Source organism: Dromiciops gliroides, chromosome 3, assembly GCF_019393635.1.
Source record: "Dromiciops gliroides isolate mDroGli1 chromosome 3, mDroGli1.pri, whole genome shotgun sequence".
NCBI classification, from domain to species: domain Eukaryota; kingdom Metazoa; phylum Chordata; class Mammalia; order Microbiotheria; family Microbiotheriidae; genus Dromiciops; species Dromiciops gliroides.
In genome coordinates this window covers 205,448,249-205,467,353 of record NC_057863.1, presented here as the reverse complement: position 1 = coordinate 205,467,353, position 19,105 = coordinate 205,448,249, and the positions used below count along the sequence as shown (strand labels likewise).

The 19,105-nt window shown below is 37.3% G+C and overlaps 1 protein-coding gene and 1 pseudogene across 2 annotated transcripts in view; one reads left to right on the top strand and one right to left on the bottom strand.

Moving 5' to 3' along the window:
* ZNF654 (zinc finger protein 654) overlaps positions 1-19,105 on the bottom strand; it is a 120,582-nt gene that overhangs the window by 46,686 nt on the left and 54,791 nt on the right. The gene's annotated exons all lie outside the window — the stretch shown is intronic.
* Positions 2,900-18,502, top strand: LOC122745971 (annotated as a pseudogene).

Sequence of the window (19,105 nt, the reverse complement as noted above, 5' to 3'; positions counted from 1 at the left end):
TCTTGTCCAAAAACACAAAGCTAGAAATGATGGAAGCGAGACTCAAGCCCAGCTCTTCAAACTTCACCCAATTCCCAATTCTTTTCAAAATTCAATTCAGTTCAACATATAATAAGTCTGATCATGTCATTCCCCACTTAAAAAACTTTGGTAGCTCTATAATGCCTCTTTGATAAAATACAAATTCATCAATTTGGCATTTAATGTCCTACTCTATCTGGCTCCAGCCTCCATTTTAAATTAATTTTATACTTTACTACTCCTCTTGACATAATCGAATTTCTAATCAAATTGGCCTTTTTATTTTTCCTAGAATGTCACATTTCATTTCTTGCACAGGCTGTCCCTGTCCCTCATACCTGGAATGCCTCCTTGCTTCTGCCTCTTAGCTTTTAGTCAAGTCTAAGTTGAGGTGCTATGTTCTAGTTTCCTGTTCCCCAAAATTATCAGTAATCTCTCCCACCTCCACTTATTTCTCCTACCTCCACTTACTTGCCTGTTTCCATGAAGACTTTCCTGCAAGAAGTAAACTATCTGAAGGCAGGGACTTCCATTTCTGTCTTTGTATTTCCCAATATTTAGCACAATGCCTTGCAATTCCATTCAACTAGCATTTATTAAGTACTTACTACATGCGAGCTATTGTGCAAGATAATGGAAGCACACACGAAGGAGGATAACAAACATTTCCTATCCTCAACTAACTTGCATTCACATTAAGGAATATGACTTCAATCGATAAGCATTGATTAAGTACTTCCTATATGCCAGGCATTACTCTATGTGATAGGGATACTAAAGACAAAAATTAGTCTCTACCTTCAAGTAATTCATATTCAGTGGTGTCTAACTCAAATAGAAATTAGGACCACTAATCCAATGTTACCTATATTTCATTATATTTTTATTTATTTTGTTAATTATTTCCCAATTACATTTTAATCTGGCTTAAGTCCCACTGCTATACCATCTGTAGAGTATTATTGTACTTAATTATGCATTTACACACACACACACACACACACACACACACACACACACGGTTTCATAAAAAACATAGTAAACAGAGCTTGGAAGATGAGATTCTGAGAGGACAAGGAAGATTGGGAATATATTCTGAGAAAGGTGGATACAAATAATGGAGTAGGAAAGAGAAGTGTCAATCTATCAATTTTGGAGAAGTAATTCAGTTTGGCTAAAATGCAGAGTTTGTGAAAAAAATACAGCAATGCCTCAACATTCACAATTTTGGTTATTTGGAAGGTTGGCCACTAATAATTAAATGGGAATTTGAGATCAGTGGTGTACTGCTAAGAATTCTAGACAATTTCCACATATAAAGAAAACTTTTGAAAAAATTAGTAAGTCACAAATACTGTATGTTATTCATCTATATTATCATTTACTATCATAAACATACATAAATTTATTATAAAAAGTTAAATTTTGTTACAAGTTTTACTGTGCTAAAGAACTATGGGCCATCTAGACTCAGTCACGTGATTTTCTATTGCAGTTGTATCTTGAACTTTTCACAGAAGGAAATCCATAAAAAAGTTGCTGCAGCTATACCAGCTGCTGTAAAGATTCTGCATGCTGTATGAGATATTAATATCTCTATTGTAGAAAATGCAGGGGCAGCTAGGTGGTGCAGTGGATAGAGCACTGGCCCTGGAGTCAGGAGTACCTGAGTTCAAATCTGGCCTCAGACACTTAACACATACTTACTAGCTGTGTGACCCTGGGCAAGTCACTTAACCCCAATTGCCTCACTAAAAAAAAAAAAAAAGTAACCTTTTATGGGTGCGGTGTAGTTTTATTTATTTTGTGTGTTACACAAATATGATCAGAATTATAAAAAATAAAGGCTTGCTGTAGGACTTAGAATTACTACTGTTTTTTGTTTGTTTGTTTTTTTCAAATCTTTAGGAGTTCTGAGCGCCTAACCACCTTGAATATTAGGAGTCAACTGTAGCATGAAATAAGGTTAGAAAGGTAGTTAGATGGATAGAGCACTGACCCTGGAGTCAGGAGGACCTGAGTTCATATCTGGCCTCAGACTCTTAAAACTTACTGGCTGTGTGACCCTGGGCAAGTCACTTAACCCCAATTGCCTCAAAAAAAAAAAAAAGAAAGAAAGAAAGGTAGCTAGAAGTCAAATTGTAGAAAGCCTTAAATGAAAGGCTTGGCAGTTTGTATTTTATCCTAGAATCAATAAGGAGACACTCAAAGTTTTTAAACAGGGGAATGACTTGGTTAAAACCTATCTGTGCCTTGGGAAAATTATTCATGCAATTGTGTGCAGAGTATGGAAGGGGTAAGAAAAGGAGATCAACTAAAAGGCTACTACCAAAAAAAAAAGTCTATTACAGTAGTCTAGATAAGTGGTGTCAAAACTACACTGGCAGTACAATGACCAAGAAAACTACAAATTAACATTTATGTTGTACTGTATATTTATTTTATTATACATTTCTCAATTACATTTTAATCTGAGAGTTTTGCAGGTCTCAAGTTTGAAACCTCTAGTCTAGATCAGAGGTATCAAATATGGTTTTCTAAATTAATACTTGGCCCACAAGGATCTTTATTATTATATAGTGGAAACCATTTCTATTTGAGTTTGACACCACTGATTTAGACACTGGAACCTGTACTACTAGGGTGGTGACCTTGTGAATGAAAAATAAGATATGTCTGAGGCAAACTTTGAACCCAGGTCTTCCTAACTGTAAGTTTAACATACTAGCCACTATGCCACATAGTCTTCTGAAATAGAGGGATCATCATAAGCCAAAATGGACTTTGTAAACTCTACTGACTTGCAGGGACTTAGAAGTGAGCCTTTAAGTACGGATAGGTTTCCCTTTTCTCCCTCTTCAGGAATACAGAGATCTGCATGGAGTCTAGTGTCCACCTGGCCATCTATCTTCCAACCCGAGTCCTCAGCCCCACCATCATCAAGGAGATTCTCATATTCAACAACCACTGGAAACCCTGGTTCTTCAAGTTTTATTGGCTCTACAGCGAAGACACAGATTAACAAATTAAGGAAACTTTCCATTTGCTGTTCAAACAAGAAGAAAAAATTTGTAATTTCCTAAAAGGAGGCACGTTAATAGGTGAAACTGAATTACCAGGGGAAGGTCGGTGGCGCAGTGGATAGAGCACCAGCCCTGGATTCAGGAGAACCTGAGTTCAAATCCGGCCTCAGAAACTTGACACTTATTTGCTGTGTGACCCTTAACCCTCATTACCCCACCAAAAAAAACCCCAACACCTGAATTATAGGCATTAGACCACCATGTATTTTGTCATGTGGATTCTTCTGAAAGTGACCATTTTGACCTAGTACAAATACCCATGGAAACAAAGTGCTTTGAAATTGTTTCTGTAAACAGGATTTAATTTTCCATGTAGACAAGGCACACAATATTCTGACAGAAATGGCAATGGAGTGAATGGTTTTAGAGACTAACAAAAATGAAATTGTTGCTGAAATTGATGCAACAAAATAAGCTTGAAAAAAATCTAAGACTGGGGGCAGCTAGGTGGTGCAGTGGATAAAGCACCAGCCCTGGATTCAGGAGGACCTGAGTTCAAATCCAGCCTCAGACACATGACACTTACTAGCTGTGTGACCCTGGGCAAGTCACTTAATCCCAATTGCCTCACCTTCTCCCCCCAAAAATCTAAGACTGGCTTAGCAGAAGCTCTAGCTCAAGCAGTATAGGCTATAAGGATTTTAATCTTTCTGTAATCCCCAAAAATATTATCATTGGTAACATCAATATAAAAATGCCAAGCCTGCCCGTTTTCAATAAAAAGGTTATTCCCAGGTAAAATCCAGGGGAGGAAAGTCATCTCTGTTTCCGTGCAACTGTGCACAAAAAGAGTCTTAACTTTTGCTGTTGGTTTAAGAAAAGATACTGTACAAAATTACATATAAAATTAGTATAATAAGATGAATATTGTTTTACTAAGTGATTTTTAAGGAAATGGGCAGTCTGATGTTTTTTTCTAATTTACATTCCTATGCCCTCATAAGGCATATCATCTTGGATGTTATGGTATTTCGAAAATACATTTAAGGTATTCCTTTACTATATATAGCCCAAAATATTGGGTATTTAGTATACTCTATGAGTGTAACATTTCTTAACTCTTATTTCATGACTGAACTATGTAAATGTGTTGAATGAAAATATTTTGTTCTCTTTCAGAAAAAAAGTAAGCTCCAAAATAACTGAACTTCTTCAAAAAAAAAAAAAAGGCAAGTAGATTTTGGAGGGAAGCAAGCATTCCATAATAGGGAACGGTGTGAGCAAAGGCACTTTATTAGAAAAGACTCACACAAACTCAGGTAGCCCAATTTGGTGAGAGTAGAATGAAATGAACCACCAGAAGTAGAGGAAATGGACAAGGAAATAGACAAGTTGATTCAGAAGTCTGGCAGTGAGAGCTAGGAGAGAAATAACTAGCTAAAGGGGTAGTAGAAAATTCAAAGGTTTTTTCAATATAAGAGAGGGGAGGATGCCTGTTTGAAGTCAGAAGGGAAGAAGTCTGTGAATAGGAAGGGATGAAGATATTTTTTAAAAAGTACTTGTGGTTGGCAGGAAGGGGGAAGGGAAAGATAATTGAAGTAATTGGATAAAGTCCAAAGGGACAGAATCTAGAGTACAACAGGCTGAGAGCCTGGCCCTGAAAAGGAATTCTTCATTCTTTCATACCAGAAGAAAGAGAAGAGAAAATGAATGCAGGGACAGATAATGAGCTACCTCAAACCTGACTACCATGATCTCATCTGTCAGCAAAGTAGGAAGCATAATTTTCCCCTGAAAACAGGGCCAGGGAGAGGGGTGGACAATAACACTAGGACATGAGAGTGGAAAAATCTTGGGATGGTTGTTTTAGGCAACACATTAAAGAATTAGTAAGTGATTAATATAAGGAATGACTAGAAACAGTGAAGAGCCCAAGTGATCAATCCAAAGAAGGTTGAGTCAATATAGTTTCATATATTAACAACTAATTTTTTTTGGGGGGGGGGGGCGGCAGGGCAATGAGGTTTAAGTGACTTGCCCAGGGTCACACAGTTAGTGAGGGTCAAGTTTCTGAGGCCAGATTTGAACTCAGGTCCTACTGAATTCAGGGCCAGTGCTTTATCCATTGTGCCACCTAGCTGCCCCAACAACTAATTTTAAAAATTAGAATGAAATATTCTAAAGAAATCTGTTTTAATTTTCTATCATGATTTGAAAGGCAATTAAGAATTAGTTTGAATAATTCCTTAAATTCATACACATTACCATCATTGTGGAATTTTCTTTCCCAGGATGATGGTGACATTTTACTACAAAATATATCTAAAGAGCTCTTCTGATAGCAGATTATATTTTTTTTATGGTAAACATATTGTGTACTAAAATAAATAATACACCAGGTAATCATTTCTTAGCATTAAATAGACATATTTAGCTTCACAGGCATATTCAGCTTACACTTTAAACCCCAATATAGATTTGAGGGCTCAAGGGACTGTGTCTGGATCCACAAAACCTATTATAGTCCACAACTATCTATGACTCTACTTGATTCAGTTTCATGTGAAAGTCTAGAAGACTTTCAAAATGGACAGTAGGAGGGGAAGTATTTTCAATTATGAGGGTATATAAAACAAAATGAAATTCTATAAAAAATTCTTCTATAGTCCCCCAATACAAAGGATCCCAAAACTGATATCCCCATTTATATGACCAAAAAGACATAATACGAATGTCATAAATGAGAAAAGCTTCTATCACAAGTTCATGCCTTACTAAATATTAGCTCATTCATATGGGAATGATTGGGAAACTGCTAATAGTTCAATTGCAAACATGTAGAGTGCCTGCCAAAGGTGTTTAGCACTGTCATGGAGAATGTGCAGTTTAGACTCCAAATGAAAAAGGATTCCCTCTACTGAGGTCACCTAGATGCTTCTGTTTTCAAAGAACATTATTCTTATTGTATCAAATTTATTTTATGATGCCAATATTATTCCAGTGATGCTGTATGGTAGTGAATTATTTCATGTCAAAGAACAATGAAGAAAGATAAATGGTAGATGTGAGTAGGCCTATATTATCAGAGATGTTATACAGGAGAAATGACGTAGATATATCAAAGCAATACATGACTGAAAAAGAAAGTAGACTAGTAGAGCAACTGCAATATTATCTACCAGAGTTCCCTGCACTGGAGAGGTTTTCCTAACACTATCCTGTTGCAGGTTAGGTTAGTTTCTCTTAAAAATTACTGAAACTATCCTTGAGATTTGATCCACTGAAGGGACCAAATTTTTCTTTTCATTTAAGGTCTAATGTAGGGATCATTTCCTCCATGAAGTCTTCCCTATATCCCATTCCCTACCCTTTAAAGTAATTTCTCTTACCTAAAATTTTCTTAGAGCAATTGTCTGAATTTCTAGATATCACATTCTGCCTTTTATCAAACTTATTTGTCTGCATGGCTTTTCTTCCATTTTGGATTTACAAGCTCCCTGAATGCAGAGACTACACTGTTTTTCATTTATGTTAACTATAGTGCCTTGCACACAGTAGGCACTTAAGAAATGTTTTACTTGGAACAAAATAGACCTCAGCAGGCTGGAACAGTGGGCTGAATATAAAAAGGAAAACTTTAACATAGATGAATGTAAAATCTCATACTTGGATTAAAAAATATCACTTGGACAAATACAGAATGGGAGAGACTGGCTAAAAAACAGCCCACATGAAAAAAGGACCCAGTGATCATAATGGATTGCAGGGACAATATGACATAGTAGATTAAAAATCTAATATGCTCTTATGTTTTATTAGCAAAAGTATTATGTTTATAATGAGAGAAATGACAGAGCTGATGCATTCTTTTCTGATCAGACAACATTAACAGTATTATGAACAGTCTTGGATGCCCTGTTCCCACCCACCCAACCTGGAGAAATAGGCAGTGTGATTAAGGTACAATATACCTGGCCTTTGTCCCACAATAATATACAATCTCTATGGATATAGCAAACTCTTACTATCTATTAATCTCTACCTGTAGGCACAAACTCTTATCTCCCACTTTCCATTCCCATCTTACTCAAGCCTACTCCATTTTCCACGTTAGCTTTGCTCATCCTTTCCACTGTATCCTACCCCTACTACAAAATGGACAAACTTGCCTTCTTCATTCTGGACCCTTTCTCCATACTCCTTCCATTTATTTGCTCTCACAGAGACCCTTCTTTCCTCAGACATTACTGTATCACTACCCACCCTTTCCAGCATTATTTGTACTCTCCCTCCCCAACACCAAACTTATATAGATCACAGTGGATGTTACATACCAGTCTCCAGGTCACAATCTCTCGATTCAAAAAATAAATACCCAGCTCACTGTCTTCCTCCTCTCCTCAATTCCCACCATTATATTAGGGAAACTTCAACATTCATGATGCTGCTTCCTCAACCATAACCTCTCAATTCCTTAATCTCCTCATATCCTATGACTTTCATTCCACACAAGCCACAAATAGGGATGGTCATACCCTAGCTCTCATCATTACCCCATGTTCCACTTCCTTGATAAATTTGGCATTACCCTTTCTCACCATAGCCTCCTATTACTCCATCTCTCCTTATTCTTAGCCCTACTGTTTTGACCTTATCCCATCCTCCAACCCCCTTTCTCCCCCCCTTTTTTGGGGGAGTATTTTCTTTTTCCCCAATTATATGCAAGACAATTTTTTAACATGTATGTGTTTTTAAAATTTGAGTTCCAAATTCTTTTCTTCCCTTCCTTCCCCTCTCCCTGAGGCAGCAATTTGATATAGGTTATATGTGTGTAATCATCAAAACATTTCTATATCAGTCATGTTGTGAAAGAAAACAAAGGCCAAAAAAAAAAAACAACAACAACAACAACAACAAAACAAAACCCTACCAAAACCAAAGTGAAAAACAATATGCTTTGATCTGCATTCAGAATCCATCAATTTTTTTTTTCATCAAGAATCCTTAGGATTATTGTCTTGAACCACTGTATTGCTGAGAATAGCTAAGCCATTCACAGTTGATCATACAATATTGCTGTTAATGTATACAATATTCTCCTGGTTCTGCTCAATTTTCTCTACATCAGTTCATATAAGTCTTTCCAGATTTTTCTGAAAGCTTTCCATTTTTCATTTCTTATAGCACAACAGTATTCTATTTACAATTATATACCACAACTTGTTCAGCCATTCCCCAATTGATGGGCATCCTCTCAATTTCTAATTCTCTGCCACCACAAAAAGAGCTGCTATAAATATTTTTGTACAAATAGGCACTTTCTTTTGTTCTTTTTTCTTTTTTTTGGATCTCTAACCCAAATTATTAGAAACAGTTAGCTACACTTGCTTCCTCCAAACTTATTGTTTTTATTCCTCAACTCTTTGCAACTTGGTTTCTGAAACTCCTCTCTATAAAATTATCAATAATCTTTTTTCCAACCCCTTTTTATTTAGTTTTTTTTATTTTCTCCCAATTACATGTAAAAAACGATTTTTAACATTCATTTAAAAAAAAAAACTTTGGGGGCAGCTAGGTGGCTCAGTGGATAGAGCACTGGCTCTGGAGTCAGGAGGACCTGAGTTCAAATCCGGGTTCAGATATTTAACACTTACTAGCTGTGTGACACTGGGCAAGTCACTTAACCCCAACTGCCTCACCAAAACCCCCCCCCAAACTTTTGAGTTCCAAATTATCTCCCTCCTTCCTTCCCTCCCCCAACATTGAGAAGGCAAGCAATTTAATATAGGTTATACATGTGCAAAACATTTCCATATTAGTCATGTTGTAAAAGAACACATAGACCAAAAAAACTCAAGGAAAAAAAAATTATGCTTCAACTATGTATTCAGTCAATATTCAGCTCTTTCTCTAGGAATGGACAGCATTTTTCATCTTAAATCCTTTAGAGTTGTCAGATTATTGTATGGCTGAGAATAGCTAAGTCATTCACAGCTTAATCATTTTACAATATTGGTGTTACTTTGTACACAGTACATTCTACTTTGTGTCAGCTCACGTTAAGTCCAGGTTTTTCTGACAGCATCCTATTCATCATACTCAGCACAATAGTTTCCATCCTAATCACACACAACAATTTGTTCAGCCATTCCCCACCAATGATCTCTTAATCAACAAATCTGATGTTTTTTTCTCACTCCTCATTGCTCCTACACTTGACAGTACTGACAACCCTCTCCCCCTGGACACTATTTCCCTCCCTGAGTTTTCATGACATTGCTCTATCTTGATTCTCTTTCTTTGTACCTGCCTGCTCCTTAATCTTCTTTGCTGGTTCATCATCTATTTCACATTCTCTTTATGTGGTGTTCTCCAAGGTCTGTCATGGGGACTTTCTTCTCTATATCCTCTTTCTTGGTGACTTCATCAACTACCATGGGTTAATTTGTCATCTCTATTCAAATGATTTAATCTATATTTATAGACCTAATCTGTCCTCTATCCTTCAGTCTGAAATCACCAGCTACTGGATATTCTAAAATGGATGACTTGAAAACATCTAAAACTGAACCAGTCCATAAAAGAATATATCATTTTCCCTCCCAAACCCACCTCTCTTCCAAACTAACCTACTTCTGTCAAAGGTACCACCATTCTTCTAGTCTCAGGTCCATAAGATGACCACCAATGTCTAATTTCACTCAGCCTCATTCCACATATCTAAAACTTAACATTTCTATCTCCACAATGTGGCTATCTCATCCATGGTCTTTATTCACACAACCAACTACCATAGTTCAGACCCTTATTACCTCTTGCCTAGATTATTGCAATGGCCTCCTAACTGGTCACTCTACCTCAAATCTTTCTTCTCTCTCATCTGCCAAAGTAATATTCCTTAAGGTAGGATCTGGCAATGTCATTCACCCATTCAATAAATTCCAGTGGTTTCCCATTGAATAGATTAAAATATAAATTCCTCAGCTTGGCTTCTATTTATTTATTTTTTAGGTTTGGAGGCAATCAGGGTTAAGTGATTTGCCCAGGATCACAAAGCTAGTAAGCATCTGAGGCCACATTTGAACTCAGGTCCTTGTGAGTCCAGGGCCAGTACTCTATCCACCATGCCACCTCAGCTTAAAGCTCTTCACAACCTCTATTCGTCCTATCCTTTCAGGTTTATCATATACTATTCTCCTCCTTGTACTCTACAATCCAGCCAATCTAACCTTTTCTCTCTTATTCACAAATAACACTCCATCTCTCACCTTCATGCCTTTGCACTGGCCATCCCCAAGCTGAGGAATGCACCAATTCCTCACCCCCTCCTCATAGAATTCCTCTCTTCTTCCCTGCCCCCAATCAAAAAAACCCCAAAAATGTTGGTGTTCTGCCTCCCTAACTACCTTGTATTTAACTATTGTGTGTTTATTTGTATTTATTCTATTAACATATTAACACTTATTCAATATATACTTATATATGTGTTTGGCTTGTTTAGTTTCTACAAATTCCCTAAGAGAAGAGACTGTCTCATTCTCTATATCCTAGTACATAGCACATAGTAGGTACTTAACAAATGCTTTTTCATTAATTAATTGTTTGAGGTATCAGCAAAGCCACTGATAAAATGAAAGCCAGGAGGACAAGGCTCCATATCACACTAAGCAAGAATCTGTTGAAGGCACTGGGGATGTTTAGGAGGGAGAAAACTACTAGAGTTTTTTATTGGCTGGAACAGGTAAAAGGAGTGTTGGGGAGGGCAGAAATAATTGCTGCCTTTAAAATCTGAAGGACTGTTAGGTTTTTATTGAAGAAATATATCACTTTCTCTGCTTGACCTCTGGGTACAGAACATAGACCAATGTGTAGAAACTACAGAGCAGATTTTCAGCCAAACAAAAAACACGGCATAATCATTAAAGCTATGCAAAAATGAAATGAGCCACCTTAGACAGTAGTGAATTCCTATCTGAAGAAATGTGGAGTATATAAGTTATATTGTATTTCTTTCTGTCTTAGGGAGGGGGAGGGAAGAGAGGGAAGGAGAAAAATTTGGAACTAAAAATCCTATGAAAACAAATGTTGAAAACTATCTTTACATATGACTGGGAAATAATAAAATACTTTCATGATTAAAAAAAATGTGGAGGCAAGATGACCCACTTGATAAGGTTGTTATAAAATGGGCTTTTTTTAGTTCAGTCAGTGGTTGCAACTTCTATGTTCCCTTCTGACTCTAAAATTTTATGACTTGATAAAAATAATTCTACATGAAATAAACTTTATTAAATTTATCAGTTCTATGCTTGGAAAACATGTTATGCAAAGTTTATAATTCAATAAAATATTGGTTACTGTGTTAGGGACTATGCCAAATTGCTGATGACACTTTTCAGTGAGGAGTTGTAATACTTCTTTGCTCCCCATTGCCATTTCCAGGTTCTCCTATAACAAGCACGAGCATTACCTTTCTTCCTTTTTTTTTTTTAACCACCCAATCAAAATTCTGGTAGGGGTTATCTCCCAATCTCCAGGACATTCTCCTTCTTTCCCCAATGAATTCAATGCCTGTTTCACAATCTTTCTCTCCTCCCCGATTCTTGCCTTCCTAACAAGGGGACTTCAACATACATACTGATACTCCTTAAAACACCCTGCCTAGTTCAAATTAAATCATTTCCCATGATCTACTCCTCTACCTCACCTTAGTCACACAAAAATCGTCATGCCCTTGATTTAGTCATCATCCACAAATATATCACTATCGTGTTCATGAACTCTTTAATTCTCTTACCTGATCACAATCTATCAGCTTTCCACTTCTTCTGCCTTCCAATGCCAAATCCTGTTCTTCAGCTACAGCGTAACCTGTAATCCTTCCACCTCTTGGTTCTCTCCTAGCCCACCAATACTGCACTAACTATACTAACTCCTGACCCCTAGCTAGCACCAATAGCCAATTACTTGGTAAACCACTTCGACTCCGCATTGTCCTCTTTAGTCCCTGGCCCCCTCCTTATCCTATCACTGATCTTGCCCTGGAAAGCCTCAACCCTGCATCACGTTAATCACAAGTCCAACAGTCTACCACCACCACCACTTACTGTTGACCAAAAATATCACAAGTGCATGAGACACTGTTGCAACTAGATTTATTACAAGAGAAATGAACGTGCATGTGGAACACTAAGCAAGTACCAAGAGTTCACAAACCAAACAGAAGCTTTGCATTGTAACGATTGGAATAACGCCACCTGCTGGATACTAACTGTAGAAGAGTTCTGCCCATGAAGCGAAGGTCTTTGAGGGCAAGACCAGGAGTCTTTTCTTCAGGAGTCAGGAAGTGACGCGGACTAGTGGGAGGAGGAAGGAAGAGACTGGCGCTCAGTCTCGCGCTTTTTCCTTTGGACTCTGGTGGAGAGCGGAGCTAGAAATGTGCTCTCCCTTTAATAGATAGGAATCTAGGCCTTTTTCTCTCTCTTTACCAAATTCTTATTCTCCTTAATAAATGCTTAAAAGTTTAACTCTTGCTAAAGCTTATAATTTATTGGCGACCACTCATTAGATATTTTAGACAGTTTAGCTAGAATTTTAACCCTTAACAGATGGCTGACCACGAAGAGGAAAGCTGAACCTCACTTCTGATCTTCCGGTTGGGTAAGAAATTTTCCCTACCCTAACCCTTTAAATCTTAAGTACTGCTGAATTGCCTGGTGTTTTCCCTTTAAATTTTTTCAAATGGACCTTTTAAACTCCCTAATTATCCTATTTTTGATTTTAGTCTGTTTAACCAGACAAATGGGAGATAAGATCATGTTAATGCTTTGTTTTTGTGGATTTTCTATTTTTCTTTTTATTTTTGTTAGAAGAGCCAGCAATGTACTCCCACAAAGAAATATCTCCCCCTCTCCCAACCATGCTTTTTCAGAGAAACCTGAAGAGATTCCTGCAGCTTTTCCCAGTTCTAACAGTAATTGTTGCTCTAATTTTGCATGCCTGGAGGCAATGACCCACCCTCTAGAAGCTTTTAATCCCCTAGCACCTGGAGGCAAAGTGGGGGAAGAGGAATCCAGGCCTGAGTTCAAAATCAAGTCTGATTCAAATTGCTCTGGTCCCTCCCCTCCTCTCCAGACCCCACCCTCTACTCCTCCCATGGCCAAGCCCATTGCTTCCCAGGCCTGGGAAGTCCAGAGATCTAATGCTCATGCGCAACTTTCTCTAACTACATTTGCAGCTTCAGGCTCAGCCCTTCCCCAGCCTGGCTGTGCTTCTGAGACAACTTTAGAAAACCCTTTAAATTCCACATATGCCTGTTTTGTTCATAATTTTGCTAACCTGCTTTTGTCTTTAATTAGTAATCTTATAAAGCATTTGTATGGTGAAAAGACTGACAGACAATATAAAGGGGTTAAAGAAGAAAAACTTAAGATGAATAAGAATGACAACCATCAACATAGTTCAAGACTCTGCTTCTTTTGCCATGGAAGGGTATATATTTTAGAGAAATGTAGAAGTAAGCAGCAAGGTATTGATATGAGTATTGGGGATTTTAGATATCGGAATCAAAAGTGTTCTGAATTCACTCAGAGTAATAATGTCAGTTCAGAGGTTACATAGGATTTCTATGCTATTACACATACATTTTGAAATTAATGGTATGGGTTTATTTTCATAGAGATTTTCATGCTTTTGAGATTGTGTCTTATACTTAGTTTTTAAAACAAGGAGAATATTTGTAAAAGCTTTTTAGTCATGTAATCAAGTTTATATTTTATAATACTCTTATTAATATTAAGTTCATGCTCATTTAGATTTCCTTAGTTTGAATTTCATTGTCTTTTATTGTTCCACGTGTATCTTCTTCTATTCATTCATCTATCTAATTTTGAAACATGGTTTTGATTTCATAATACAATGTTAATTCTAGGAGTATTGTGCTCCCATATTCTGAGTTGTTTGTTTTTGTTATTTTTTCTCAACTGATTATTTGATCAAACTCTTTAAAGCATTTCCCTGGCAAATTGTTTGCCATGGCAAGTGTAAATTGATTCTAGAAGTATTATTTTTGATAAGCATATTCCAAAAAAAAAAAAAAGAGGGGAACATTTGTAAAAGTTTTCTTTTTTCAAAAAAAAAAAGTTCTTTGAGATTCTGTTGTGCTTTAACTTGTATTTAAGTATGTTCTGATTTTTCACAAAAGTAATTGTATACTAAGTAAAAAAAAGGGTATTATTTGAAATTGTTGCATAATTATATATTATATTTTGAGTCAAGATGTATTCACATTTTTTGCAATCATTTATTATCCTCAATTTTAAATCCATATGAGACTTGGATTATGGGAACTTATCATTTAAGACATTAATTGCCTTTATTCTGAGTTATCAGATGCCAGTTGGCCAAGATGCCATCCAATCACAAGAGGAATACATGCAAGAGCAGACACTGAACTGTCACATGAGGGGAGACATGCATGAAGTCAAGGTATGGCCGAGGGAACGGCTTTTGACAAATGTTGAGGTTGGATTCTCTTGGTTTAATATTTTATTCTCTTTTTCCCCACAATATTGTACAGATGGCTGGAAGTATTCATCCCACCCATCTCACTTCTACACCTGGCTTCTATGCTCCCTCCTATATGCCTGATGCCATAGACATCTCAATCCCATGCATCTGATTAAGTCTGACTCAGTTTCTTCCAATATGTTCGGTGGCATGGACATATATTCCATCCACCTATTTTAAGCCTGGCATACTGTATGGGCAGTACATATTGCTCAAGTGTGGGAATGCTCATATCCCATCATTTCTCTGTTCTTTTATGGTAACCCCCCATAATTATCTCAGGTGTCATGATAAATAACAGTGTTGAATTTGGCCTTGACACCTGTTACCAATTATATTAGATTTTCTAATTTCTCATAATGGCATGAGGATAATTAGGCAGATGATGCAAAAAGTGATGAAACAAAGATAAAAATTATTTTTAAAAATTAATATCGCAGCAATTGTCTTTTCAATTACTCTCCATAAAGGGGGACTATAATAATAATATAATTTTAAAGAATGGTTCAATTTTTGTTTTATTATATGTTTCATGTGTAACAACTAAGATTCTGAATTCCCTTAGACATGTTTTTGAGAACTTTCATTGTTTGATTTGATTATTGACAAAGCTATTTTAAAGTTGTGTTAAGCTCAATTTTGTAGGAAATTTTTCTGGCTGATTACCAGCATCCACACATCAACCCCTGAAAAGACTTCCATTCCACGACTACACCTAGAGGACATCTAAGAAAAGACTTTCAGAGACTTTAAATGAACAGTTTTGATTTGTTGTTTTTGTTGTTTTTTTTCTCTTTCTGTTATAATATACACCATCTGTAACATGTACTCTCTGCAGAGGCCCTCCCTTTGCAAGACTAATGTCAAAGCGTCGGTTCATGAGGACAAAAAAAAAATCGCCCCTCTGGACAAAACTTTCCTCTCTTCCTTTTCTATATTGTTGTTCACATATTATTAGTTAGCAATAGTTATTATATTCTTTTTACTGTTCCGTCAAGGAAACATTTTGTTTCTTGAGGAACAACAGGGGGGACTGTAACGATTGGAATAACGCCACCTGCTGGATACTAACTGTAGAAGAGTTCTGCCCATGAAGCGAAGGTCTTTGAGGGCAAGACCAGGAGTCTTTTCTTCAGGAGTCAGGAAGTGACGCGGACTAGTGGGAGGAGGAAGGAAGAGACTGGCGCTCAGTCTCGCGCTTTTTCCTTTGGACTCTGGTGGAGAGCGGAGCTAGAAATGTGCTCTCCCTTTAATAGATAGGAATCTAGGCCTTTTTCTCTCTCTTTACCAAATTCTTATTCTCCTTAATAAATGCTTAAAAGTTTAACTCTTGCTAAAGCTTATAATTTATTGGCGACCACTCATTAGATATTTTAGACAGTTTAGCTAGAATTTTAACCCTTAACAGCATATTTATGAGACCATGGCAAAGAGAAGAAACAAAAATTTCCACCTAAACGGGAGTGGCAGGGGAGAAGAAATCATGAATAATTAAGATGGCAAAAGCAGCATTCTTTTCCCTTAGGAAGTGCTAGACTATGAAGATATGATGATCTACTTATCTATAAGGGTCCCAGCTGCATAAGAAGTTTCCCAGTCTAGTGCAGACTGACTGGTGCCTGTCTTAACTCCTAAGGGAGTCCACCTTTGGGTGCAAATGGAAAAATTATGTCAGCTGGTGGGGAGGGGTTGTCCTTGAAACATTCAGGATCTTTTGCATATTCTGGGTCTAGTTTTTTCTGGAAAATATGGCAAATCAAAAAGACAAGTTCAGGGGACCCCCTTTAACAATCACTCCCAATTCCTGATGCTTTCATTCTTACACATGTGGCAGAACAAATTTGGAGAAAATCCTGAAACTTTGCTGACTGGATCCATTACAGATTTATGTCATGTAATTTCAACTGGGTCCTCTTTGCTGCTAGACAACTCTTTTATACCTCATTAACTAACCTAATTAACTCACTAGCCCAGCCCAGCCCAGCCACCTCAGTGGCTCTTCCAAGCCTCTTTATTCTTCCTTATCTCCCATGGCTTCCCCTCCCCAAACCTCTAAGGGAAGAACCTTACCTCATATTGTAGTAAAAAAAATTCACCTAGAAGTCTCTCTCCTCCTCTCCTCCCCATCTCATGTCACAACATCTTCTGCCACTATCTCTTTTTTCAACCCTGTCTCACATGAAAAAGTAGCTTTTCTTATTGCCAAGGCTAACCGCTGATCATACTCCATTTCCTCTTGTCCAGCAAATTGTTCCCTCTATCGCTTAATCTTCCCTTTCTACTGACTCTTTCTACTTATAAACATGCCCATGTCCTCCCCACCCCCACCATCCTTAAAAAACCCTCACTTGATCCATCGATCCCTGCCACTATTCCATATCTTTCCTCCCCTTTGTGGCTCAGCTAACAAGGCGGCCATCTAAAATAGATGCTTCTACTTCCTCTCCTCTTCCTCTCTTTTTAACTCTTTAAAGTCTATCTTCTGACCTCAATTGAAACTGCTTTTCCCAGTTACTAATGATCTCTTAGTTGTCAAAACTAATGGCTTTTTCTTAATTTTCCTCTTTCTGGACTTCTCTGCAGCCTGACAATGTCAATGACCTTCTCTTTGATATTCTCTTCTTTCTAGGTTTTCATTACATTCCTCTTTCCTGGTTTTCCTCCTACCTATTTGAACTATTCCTCCCTTAGTCTCCTTTGCTGAATCTTCATCTAGGTCATGCTCATTTAACCATGAGTGTCTTCACAGGGTTTTGTTATGGACCTTTTTCTCTTCTTCTTCTTTACTCTTTCACTTAGTGATCTCATCAGTTCTTGTGAATTCGATCATCTCCTCTATGATGATGTTTCTCAAATCTAATTATATAAGTCCTAACCTCTCTGCTGATCTCCAATCTCAAATCTCCAACTGCCTACTGGATCTCAAACTATCTCCTAGACATCTAAAAATTAACATGTCCAAGCTGCAACTCATTATCTTTTCCCCCAAACCCTTCCCTCTTACAAACTTCCCTATTACCGCCAAGAGTACCACCATCTTCCTATCACTCAAAGTTCACTACGTAGGTATCATTTTAACTCCTCACTGTCTTCCTCCCCCAACCCCATATCCAACCACTCATTTGTCAAGACCTGTTGATTTTACCTTTTGAACATTTCTGGAATACACCCCCTTCTCTCCTCTCACAACTCCATTATCCTGATGTTTCATGCCCTATGCCCTTATCACCTCATGCTTGGACTGTTACAATAGCTTATTGGCTGGTCTCCCCACCTCAATTATCTCAATTCTATTCTATCCTCCACTCAGCTGTCAAAACGATCTTCCTAAAGCTGTCATTGCCCACTGATACTTCCACTTAAACTCCAGTGGATCTCTATTATCCTCATAATTTAATATACCAGTTCAGGGAAGGGGCAAGAGAAGGAGGGAAGGAAGGATAGAATTTGGAATTCAAAACTTTTTTTCAAAAAGTTTTAAAAATTATCTTAACATGTAATTAAGGGTCAGCTAGGTGGCGCAGTGGATAAAGCACTGGACCTAGATTCAGGAGGCCCTGAGTTCAAATCTAGCTTCAAACACTTAACACTTACTAGCTGTGTGACCCTGGGCATGTCACTAAACCTTCATTGCTCCGCAAAACAAACAGAACTAATGTAATTAGAATAAAATATTATTTTTTAAAATTATTAAATATAAAATCCTCTGTTAGGTGTTCAAAACTCTTTAAAACCTGGCCCCTTTTTATCTTTACAGTCTTCTTATGCTTTACACCCCACCATATACTGTGGGATCCAATGGCACTGGCACCTTCATATTCCTTAAACCAGACACTCTAGTTCCCAACTCTGGTCATCTTCCCTGGCTACATTCCATGCTTGGAATGTAATCCCTTCCCATCTCTACCTTCTGGCTTCCCAGGCTAATAAAACCATACCTTCTACAGGAAACCTTTGCATTACTTAATTCTAAGGCTTTCTATTCCTTGGGTTATTTCCAATTATTTCCTTGTTTTCTTATATCTTTTTATACAGATAATTGTGTATTATTTCTTCACTCCAGTCAGTGCTGTCTTTTTCCTTTCTTAGCCTCTCCACAATGATTCACTTAGCATAGGGGTTTTTTTGCACATCTTAGATTTAAATAAATGTTTTATTGCCTGACTGGCTGATACAGTTCTTGCTCTCATGGAGCTTACAAGTTTAATAAGATAATAGGACAAATTATTCAGAGTGAGAAAGGACCTAGTCCTCATTCAGAAATGTAGTGACCTTTCCAAAGTAGACCCCACCATAGTCACAAATCATAGTCATATCATAGTCATAAATTCAAGGCCAGGTTCTCTGATTCCAACTCCAGATATGACACAGATAATTATAATGTAAAACAATATATGTGCAAAAATGAGTGGAAAATACAGTGCTATGTGAGATCTGAGGGACAACAGTTATATAACTGACTTGGAAATAGAAAGGAAGAAGAAATTAGGGAA